Source organism: Dreissena polymorpha, chromosome 10, assembly GCF_020536995.1.
Source record: "Dreissena polymorpha isolate Duluth1 chromosome 10, UMN_Dpol_1.0, whole genome shotgun sequence".
In the NCBI taxonomy this organism is placed as follows: domain Eukaryota; kingdom Metazoa; phylum Mollusca; class Bivalvia; order Myida; family Dreissenidae; genus Dreissena; species Dreissena polymorpha.
Window position 1 is genome coordinate 41,433,686 of NC_068364.1, and position 10,627 is coordinate 41,444,312.

Sequence of the window (10,627 nt, forward strand, 5' to 3'; positions counted from 1 at the left end):
CTTTACCAACATGACCCTTATCTATAAACAAGAGCAGACAACTGTATCAAGCATTTTGACAGAATTATTGCCCCTTTTATACTTAGAATATGCCTATTATTGATGAATCTATGTTAAAGTTTGCATACCACCTCAAATATTTTCTATGTCCTTTGCCATATTGCTTTGACTTATTGTTTTCATATTTTGCATACTTCATTACCAACATGATCCCAATCTATAAACAAGAGCAGACAACTGTATCAAGCATTTTGACAGAATTATTAACCTTTTATACTAAGAATATGCATATTATTGATAAATCTATGTTAAAGTTTGCATACCACCTCAAATATTTTCTATGTCCTTTGCCATATTGCTTTCATATTTTGCATACTCCTTTACCAACATGATCCCAATCTATAAACAAGAGCAGAAAACTGTATCAAGCATTTGACAGAATTATTGCCCCTTTAATACTTAGATAATTGAACATTTTGCTTAAATTGCCATAACTTCTTTATTTATGATCACATTTGATTCATACTTTGACAAAACAACACTAACCTGACATACCACAATGCACTGCACCCAAACTATCCCCCATGCCCCACCCCAGAATCCCCCCCCCCAAATTTTATTTTTATAATTAGTTTTGAAACTTCATCTTTTAAATTACCACCAACCCACATAAACCACCCGTCTCCATGATGGCTTACATTAACCTGTCAAGCACTCGAAATCTCTTAAGACAATAGTTACAGTCAATCTCAACCATGCATGGCCGCATTACCAACCCTGGGGCGCCCCCTGGGTCAAACATGCGGCATGGGAATACGCATCGGCCTCTGCCGCACCATTTTTCACCAATTGACTTCAAATTAATACTAAAGATTTCTTATGACAACACAGTGTCTCGACCATCCATGTTCACATTACCCACCCCAGGGCCCCGCCCACTTTGGTGGTAAAGATCCCAAGCTATTTCAGCATGATTAAAATCCAAGCCATTTTTGTGGTCAAGACCCGAGCTTTCTCACCATAATTAAAATCCAAGCCAGTTTGGTGGCAGAGACCCCGAGCTATTTCATCATAATTAAAATCCAAGTCAGGTTAGTGGTCAAGATCCTGAACTATTTCGGTATAATTAAAATCCAAGCCTGTTTGGTGGTCAATTTTTGTGGTAAAGACCCCGAGCTTTCTAACCATAATTAAAATCCAAGCCAGTTTGGTGGCGGAGACCCCGAGCTATTTCAGCATAATAAAAATCCAAGTCAGTTTAGTGGTCAAGATCCTGAACTAATTCGGTATAATTAAAATCCAGGCCAGTTTGGTGATCAAGACCCCAAGCTTTTTCAGCATAATTAAAATCCTAGCCAGTTTCGTGGGGGAGACCCTGAGCTGTTTCAGCATATTTAAAATCAAAGTCAGTTTAGTGGTCAAGATCCTGAACTATTTCGGTATTATTAAAATCAAGGCCAGTTTGGTGGTCAAGAACCCGAGCTTTTTCAGCATAATTAAAATCCTAGCCAGTTTCATGGCCGAGACCTCGAGCTATTTCCGCATATTTAAAATCCAAGCCAGTTTGGTGGTGAAGATCCTGAACTATTTCGGCATAATTAAAATCAAAGCCAGTTTGATTGTCAAGATCCTGAGCTATTTCAGCATAATTAAAATGCAAGCCAGTTTGGTGGGCAAGAACCCGAACTATGAGCATAATTCAAATCCAAGCCAGTTTGGTGGTAAAGATCCCGAGCTTTTTCAGCATAATAAAAATCCAAGCCAGGTTGGTGGTCAAGATCCTGAGCTATTTCAGCATAATTTAATTCTAAGCCAGTTTGGTGGTCATGACCCCGAGTTATTTCAGCATAATTAAAATCCAAGCCGTTTTGGTGGTCAAGACCCCAAGCTATTTTAGCATATATTTATGGCATAATTTTTTCTTACCCAATTGTTTTCGTACACACATTTTTTTCGTACCCATTTTTTTCTGTTTTTTGACAGAATAATGCCCCCTTTTATAGTTAGAAAATTGAAAATTTGGGTAAATTTTGTGTTCAGGTCTACTCTTATCCTATTTGTGTTAAGGTCTACTCGTATCCTAAAGTATCAAAGCTATATCGTCTACTTAATGTTATAAGTCATGTAACTGACATTTTTAAACATTTTATTTCTTTCCCATTTTTGTTTTTTTATTAAGGTGACATACATCAACTGTTTAATAATATTAAGTCTACCTTTTTGGTAAAAATAATGTTTTTACCAAATTTTCAAAATTGACATTACGGACACATGTCATTTGCTGAATGAAAAAGTAGCATAACTGACATTTAGTTAAATTTTCAGGAGAAGGAAAAACTTCTTTATTGAAATAAAATAGGGATACTTACATAGTGAAACAAACACATGGGATATTTTCAGATTTGAATACTGGTATTTTACGCATCTTTAGGCAGTTCTGTGTACCAAGGATAAATACAATATTTAAACATTCATGTACAATGCACAATACTAAAAACCTGAATTGTAACTGTAATGTATTTCAGATTCAGAGATGTCTGTGTTGTTTCTAAGGTCATGTGAAAAATTAAGTTTATATGTTTATAGGTTTAAAATTGCAAATTGTCCTCTTACTTGCCCTTGTATTTCAAGATAGAATACTTTCCTTCCCAGAGGAAAGAGATCTGGGTTTGAATCCCAGTGGGGGCTTCAGAGGATGATTCATTTTAAGAAAAATGAATATATTTGCTTTACTTTGTCTCTAACTTAACCAAATAACTCTGACAATGCCTTTACAAGTATGCAGTTTTTGATAATTCAATTATGCAAGAAACATGTATAATTTTAGGGTAGACTTAGACAGCAAACTAAGAATTGGCATCCATTTTAGTTTTTTAAGTCAATACAACAATAAATGCATATAGGAACACATATTTAAATTAAAAATGCAACAATCAGAGGACATAATCAATTAAATAGTAAATGACTACTTTAAATATTTTTTAGCACTGTTTGTTTTTCAGAGATTTGTGAATATGACGTTTTATGTTCTTCCCATTGAACTAATGCAATATGTGCTTTGGAACTGGAATCATATAGTGTTGGAAAGCTGATGTTTCACGTCCAGAGGGTCCTTGCTTCCGGAAAGCTGAAAATTGTATATGATCTCCCCACTCATTCCATCCCGCGAAACCCTTAAGGTGTCGCAAGTCTAGTATTGGACGTCATCATTGATGACGTTCAATCGAACGAATGATAAAGGGGGCTAAGTTCCGTTAAGTTGAGGCATATAGTCGCGATTTGAGTCAATTGAAAACTGGCCCAACACGTTTGCTGAAATTTGACATGTATATGAACCAGAATGCGATCTACCTGTTGGCGTTGTCGTCATATCTGGGAAAAAAAAACTTTTCGAGTATTTTGTGTTTAAATATTTTGTATGGGAAACCACACGCGCAAAGATAAACATTGTGACGTCACGTCATGAAAGCGCTTAGGCTAGCTTCCATCTTGCTACGAAACAAAGAAACTGACGTTACGCGTTATTAATTCAATATATATACAGTTAGGCGTTAAATCTATAAACAACGACGTAATAATTGTGTTTGAATATCAATACGAAGTACACATGCATGTCTTTTGTGCAGATCGAGTGTGGTTGTTTAGAAATTCATGACATAAATCTAAGTTATTGTGTGCGACGAGTTGAAGAAAGGTTTACACGGCGAGGATTTCCGAGACGTGTCGGATAAATGTAAGTACACACTGGTATTAACATGGTATTCTATTTATCCGATAATATCTTTAATATATATGATAATCATGAGACAAATACATTATTAATTTAGGGTTTAATTATTGAATCAATAAATAAACGTGAGCAGCAAATCAATTTAGTATAAACAACACGCTTACCTTAATGACGACAATAATCCAATATAATATAACAATTACAATTATTTTTGATAAACACACAATCCGAAATACGTTTTTGCTTTCGTTCGATGCTTTAAACAAATAAATAACTGTTAAAAACACACAGAGAATTTAACTTAAAATTGTTTGTTTTGACAAATAAATTACGTCACACAACATACGTCATAAATTGCGCAATCAGTTGCATGCAAAATAAAAGTACGGAAAGCCGGTTTTGAGAAATGTTTATATAGTGGAGCAAAATAGTATGATATACACAATAACAAACGATAGAGTGGTGACGGACTTCTCAAAATAGCATTAATTGAAATAGTTTCATGTATACTAAAATCTCTGCGATATCTTTGGTTACCATCATCAAATACACAGAAAAAATAAAATACAATGTAAGTATCACGTGTACTTGAATTTGTCCGACGAGTTGAAGAAAGGTTTACACGGCGAGGCTTGCCGTGAGCAACACATCATTAGCAGCATTAAGTGCGTAACAAATAAACAAAATAATCAAACATAATTATAATTTCACATAGCACATTAAAATAGCTATTGCAACTGACACCGTTTTGTAGCGAAATTTGATGACTCAATTTCAGCTTTAACAAGAGTTATAAAAAAAACTTAATTTAGTATAAACTAAGCTTACCTAAATCCAATGTTTGTAACAATAAGTTGACTACTTTAATCCAAAGTTTATAACAAACAATTTGAAACGATATGCACTTTCATCTGTATTAATCCATGTCTTTATTGAAACTTAGTTCAAACCACACAATTGTATTGTATTCCTATCTATGTTTACATTTATGCATGATGGACACACAATCCAAAATACGTTTTGCATTCGTTCGATGCTTTAAACAAATAGTTTACACCTAAAAAATACAACGACATGTCCTTTAATGCCAGAGAGTGTAAATAAAACCATTGTGTTTCGTCACCGAAATGACGTCACACAATGTACTGCGAAGTACATTTCGTAATATAAAATCAAAGCGCTGATTGCATTGCAAAATGAATTCAACACTATCTTGAACGCAACGCTATAATGATGTTTCAATAGAATACACAGAATTTTGTAGACAAAGAAAAAGGCTTAATGCTAGTCGATAGTGTTTAAGATGGGGATGTCCGACACACTGCAGTTGTTTGCTATTTTCACGTTTTTAATATTATTGTAATGGGAATTGAAGTTCTACTTTTTAAGGTAGCTAATCGAACGGCCTCAAAAAAATAAACATGTCTGCGAGTATAATGGTTACCATCATGTGATTTGTATATGGAATGAGTGATGTATTGGACGTCATCATTGATGACGTTCATTCGAACGAATGATAAAGGGGGCTAAGTTTCGTTAAGCTGGCGAGAATCACTGCGATTTGTGGCGCTTGAAAACTGATCGGTTACTTTTGCTGAAATTTGACATGAGTATGGAAAAGAATGCGATCTACCTGTTGGCGTAGGCTTTAAACCTGGGAAAAATCAAGTTTTCGAGTATTTTGTGTTGAAATATTTTTATGGGAAACGGCACGCGCGCATGACGTCATGAAAAGCGCTTAGGCTAGCTTCCATCTTGTTAATAAACAAAGAAACCAAGTTACGCGTTATTAATTCAGTTAGGCGTTTAATCGATAAACAAAGACGTAATAATTGTGTTTGAATATCAATCGGTAGTACACATGCATGTCTTTTGTGCACATTGTGGTTTTTTAATGAACATGACATAAATCAATGTGTTATTCAACGTATTGTGTGCGACGAGTTGAGGAAAGGTTACACGGCTAGGCTTTCCGAGATAGATGTAAGTAAACACTGGTATTAGAATGGTATTCTATTTGTCCGATAATATCTTGAATATAAATGATATTGAGACAATTACATTATTAGGGTTTAATAATTTATTATCTAATCAATAAATAAGCGCGAACAGCAAATCAATTGATTTCGTTTGTAGTGGAAACCGAAAGTAAACAATCCAACCGTCAAAATGGCTGACGACATAGCAACGTAGAAATAAACACTCATAAATTATTTACATAATAAGATCATCAGAAATGATGTAAAGTGAACGCTAATTCGCTGTTTTGTAGATAAGTATACGATCTATTGAAAATCCATAACATTTGACACAAAAACACCCGTGGATATGGAAATCTTCAGCGTAACGAAATAGCAGACATCACACGGCGTACGTCTCATCTGGGTCTACGCTGTTTGCGAAGGCCGATAATATAATGAATGGAAATGCACAAACTCAGTAACTGGCAAGCATATATGCATTAGTAGGTTGTTTCGTGATTATTCAGAAACGACTACATAATTCTTTTGGTTCAGCCAGTGCAACTAAACAGAAATAAGTATAATAGTTTCTACACCTGACAACAATGTGCCAACTTTATACAAGGTAAGTTGTTTACATTATTTAAAATATTTCAAGCTTACAGTATACAACAATAAACAGCTGGTACAATGTAATGTCATCGTTTTAATTTTAATAAGCCCGTGGTTAATTACCCTTTTTAATCTTATGGTTCAATGCATCTCTAACAGTAACACCTTCAATTGACATTCTCGGCTCGGGTACTACTTACCGGTACATGTACCCCGGGTACTCTTAACTTTACTTACATGTAGCCCGGGTACGGTAAAGAAACTTAAACATACCCGCAAATATTAGATTGTATCCGAGTTGTATATCTGCCAAAAATCCGATGTCGTTAAACATGCTAGCGATTAAAGTAAAACAATATTGTTTACCTTAAAGAAACTTCTCTTTAAAAAAAATCTGCATTAACATGCTTTTTAGTATGAGTGTTGAGAGGACGCCGTAGGAATAATCAAGTAATCAAGAATACGTCTCTGTTTCTGCTTTTATTTCCTTCATGTATAATGACGATAAGGATTGACGACTAACATTGACGGCAATGATAACAAGCATTGAAAACTAACACTAACGACAAGGATTGGCGACTAGATGTAACATTGACGATTCTCTACAATAAATGAAATTAACAATAAAGAATGAATAATACGATTATAGTACAACAGATCTGCTATTCGAAGTATAATATGATAGCATACACTCATTAGAATAAAAGGTTTCATAAATAACAATTTGAAACATTTTCAATAAATATCGAAATATCTTATACAATATTTATTACACAGCATGAATTATTTGTTAAAACATAATATAAATACCAAATATGGTGTTCCCCATTTAACGGACCTCGCAAACCAAAAAATGTTTCTTTAAAAAAATCTATGACGGTAAAAAGTGAACGTGCGACATCGCGGAAAATATACTTGACAACGTCATACAATGACGCGACTTTAAACAATTTAAGATTTTAAATTGAATCACATTAATGATTGTAAAAATGAGTTTTGATAATACATTGTATAAATGCCATTTAACAGAAAATTGACATAAATGTAAACATAATTAATTTTTACAAAATAGCCGACAACAACCGATTTAGTGTTAAAATTCCCGGGTATGTTTTAGTGTATTTACCGTACCCAGGGTACGAGCCTTACTAACTGTATTATTATTATATCTCACCGACTACCTTTACCTTGTTGTGTTTCAACCTGAAATTTATGTAAAATCCGGCTTTCTTTACTTTTATTTTTCATTCATTTGATTACGCAATTGTTGACGTATCTCGTGGAAAATTATTTGAATCTTTGGATTTTAGTGACGACAAGCTGGAAGTGTCAATTTATTTTTTACAATGAATCTAAGATTTATCTATTTAATTTTTGTGTGTTTGTTATGCATAGTTCAGTGTTTTCCAGAAAAATTTGAGTAGCCAGTTATATGGCCGGCAACTATGCAGTAAAACCAAAGCATTTGTGACATTTACTTGATATTTTTGGGAAAAGTACCCGGCATCAAGAGTTAATGTAACCGGCAAGATCGCTAGCAGCCGGTATTTAAAGAGAACACTGATAATAGTAAACTAAATCTCTACGACGGGATTACAGCTTTGTAAAATTGTTTTTTGGGTGATAATGGTTAGTAATTCATACTAATGTTATTAAAAAATATCGGCTTTAAATTTAATTTTGAGAATGGGATGGAAGAACAGAAAATGAAGAGCATACAGGGATGGAAATAAGTGGTTTACCGTGAACCCGGGGCTAGTAGATTTTGGCCTGGGCAACTCAATTTCAAAAGTTGGTAAACTTCTTTTTTTTAAAGCTTAAAACAATTCACTGCAATAAAAATTGAAAAACAATTGATCACCATGGATCAATACTAGTTAAATAACATTCATTATTTAAGAATAGGACATGATTCAATTCAGGCTCATAATAAAACATCATGCATTGAACATGTGTTGTCAGCAAATGTATTTAATTATCTATTATTTTATTAAAAGAATGTATAATATTCACATGTTCATATTTCTGGGCTCGTTATTCTTTATCTGGGCAACCAAAATACTAAAGATGGTTTCCCACAATAGTAAACAGTTAGTTTCAATCCCTGGCATATAATTGTATCTCTATTGTTATAAGCATTGCATTAAAGTTGTGATTGAGGTTAGCTTGTTGTTTATGGTATATTTACATTTTAGCTTGACTGTTATATATGAAATATATATAGTCAAGCTATCCTACTCAACCCGGCGTCGGCGTGCGCATTGGAATGTTTGCGTACCACCTCAAATATATTTCCTATGTCCATTGACATATTGCTTTTATATTTTGCATACTTCATAACCGACATAACCCCAATCTATAAACAAGAGCAGACAACTCATTTACTGTATCAAGCATTTGAACAGAATTAGGCCCTTTTTCACTTAGAATAATATGCATATTATTGATAAATCTATGTTAAAGTTTGCATATGACCTCAAATATTTTTTATGTCCCTTGACATATTGCGTTCATACACCATGTATTTTGCTTATTAACCAACATGACCCCAATGTATAAACAAGAGCAGATAACTGTATCAAGCATTTTGTAACAATTATGGCCTTTTTTTCACTAAGAATAAGCATATAATTGATAAATCTATTTTAAAGTTTGCGTACCACCTTTAAATTGCCACAACTTCTTTATTATGCTCCCCCCAACTTTTAAGGGGGGAGCATATAGTCGCCGCTTTGTCTGTCCGTCCGTGCACAATTTTTGTCTGGGCTATTTCTCAGCTACTAATGACTGGAATTCAATTAAACTTAATGGGAAGCTTCACTACCAAGAGGAGACATGCATATTATCAGCCGGTTCTGGTCGGATGATTTTTCACAGAGTTACAATGTATGGCCCTTTGAAAATTTCCATTTTCAACGTCATACAATGACGTGACTTTAAACAATTTAAGATTTAAAATTAATTCACATTATTGATTTTAACAATGAGTTTTGATAATATAAATGCCATTTAACAGAAAATTGACATAAATGTAAACATAATTATTTTTTACAAAATAGCCTACAACAACCGATTTAGTGTTAAAAAATTCCCGCGTACGTTTTAGTATATTTACCGTACCCAGGGTATGAGCCTTACTAACTGTATTATTATTATATCTCACCGACTACAAGGTACCTTTACCTTGTTGTGTTTATCAACCTGGAATTTATGTAAAATCCGGCTTATTAGTAACAGATGTGATACACTGAGATAAAGATATTGCCTTAGTCCTTATGTATTTGAGGCTGTTTCCATAAATAATTAAGAAGTAACTTTTTACAGCTTTTTAAAGATTTTTTTAAAAATAAATAACTCAGAAAAAAGTTTATCAATTACAGAATAATTATTGATTTAATATAAAATGGCTCCTTTGTAATGTTTAAATTTTCAATAAATATCGAAATATCTTATACAATATTTATTACACAGCATTAATTAATTGTTAAAACATAATATAAAGACAGAATATGGTGTTCCCCATTTAACGGACCTTGCAAACCAAATAATGTTTCTTTTAAAAAATCTATGACGGTAAAAAGTGAACGTGCGATGTTGCGGAAAATATTATACTTGACGACGTCATACAATGACGCGACTTTAAACAATTTAAGATTTAAAATTAAATCACATTATTGATTTTAACAATGAGTTTTGATAATATAAATGCCATTTAACAGAAAATTGACATAACAATTTGAAACATTTTCAATAAATATCGAAATATCTTATACAATATTTATTACACAGCATTAATTAATTGTTAAAACATAATATAAAGACAGAATATGGTGTTCCCCATTTAACGGACCTTGCAAACCAAATAATGTTTCTGTTAAAAAATCTATGACGGTAAAAAGTGAACGTGCGATGTTGCGGAAAATATTATACTTGACGACGTCATACAATGACGCGACTTTAAACAATTTATAGATGTTTAAATGCATAGATATTTATAAAAATGGCATCGTATGAACCAGTAGTCATAGTATAAGCAACATTGAAGCCTAATATGCATTCATCTATTATTAATTGGGCACAAATAATTTTACTGTGTGAAGACCCTACATAAAAATGCTGATTTCTTTCTTACTTGGTACCTGGCGACACACATTTTCAAGTCTTTTTCATTAAATTTGGCATAGATATTTTAATAAATGGCATCGTATGAACCAGTAGTCATAGTATAAGCAACATTGAAGCCTAATATGCATTCATCTATTATTATTTGGGCACAAACAATTTTACCGTGTGAAGATCCTACATAAAAATGCTGATTTTTTTC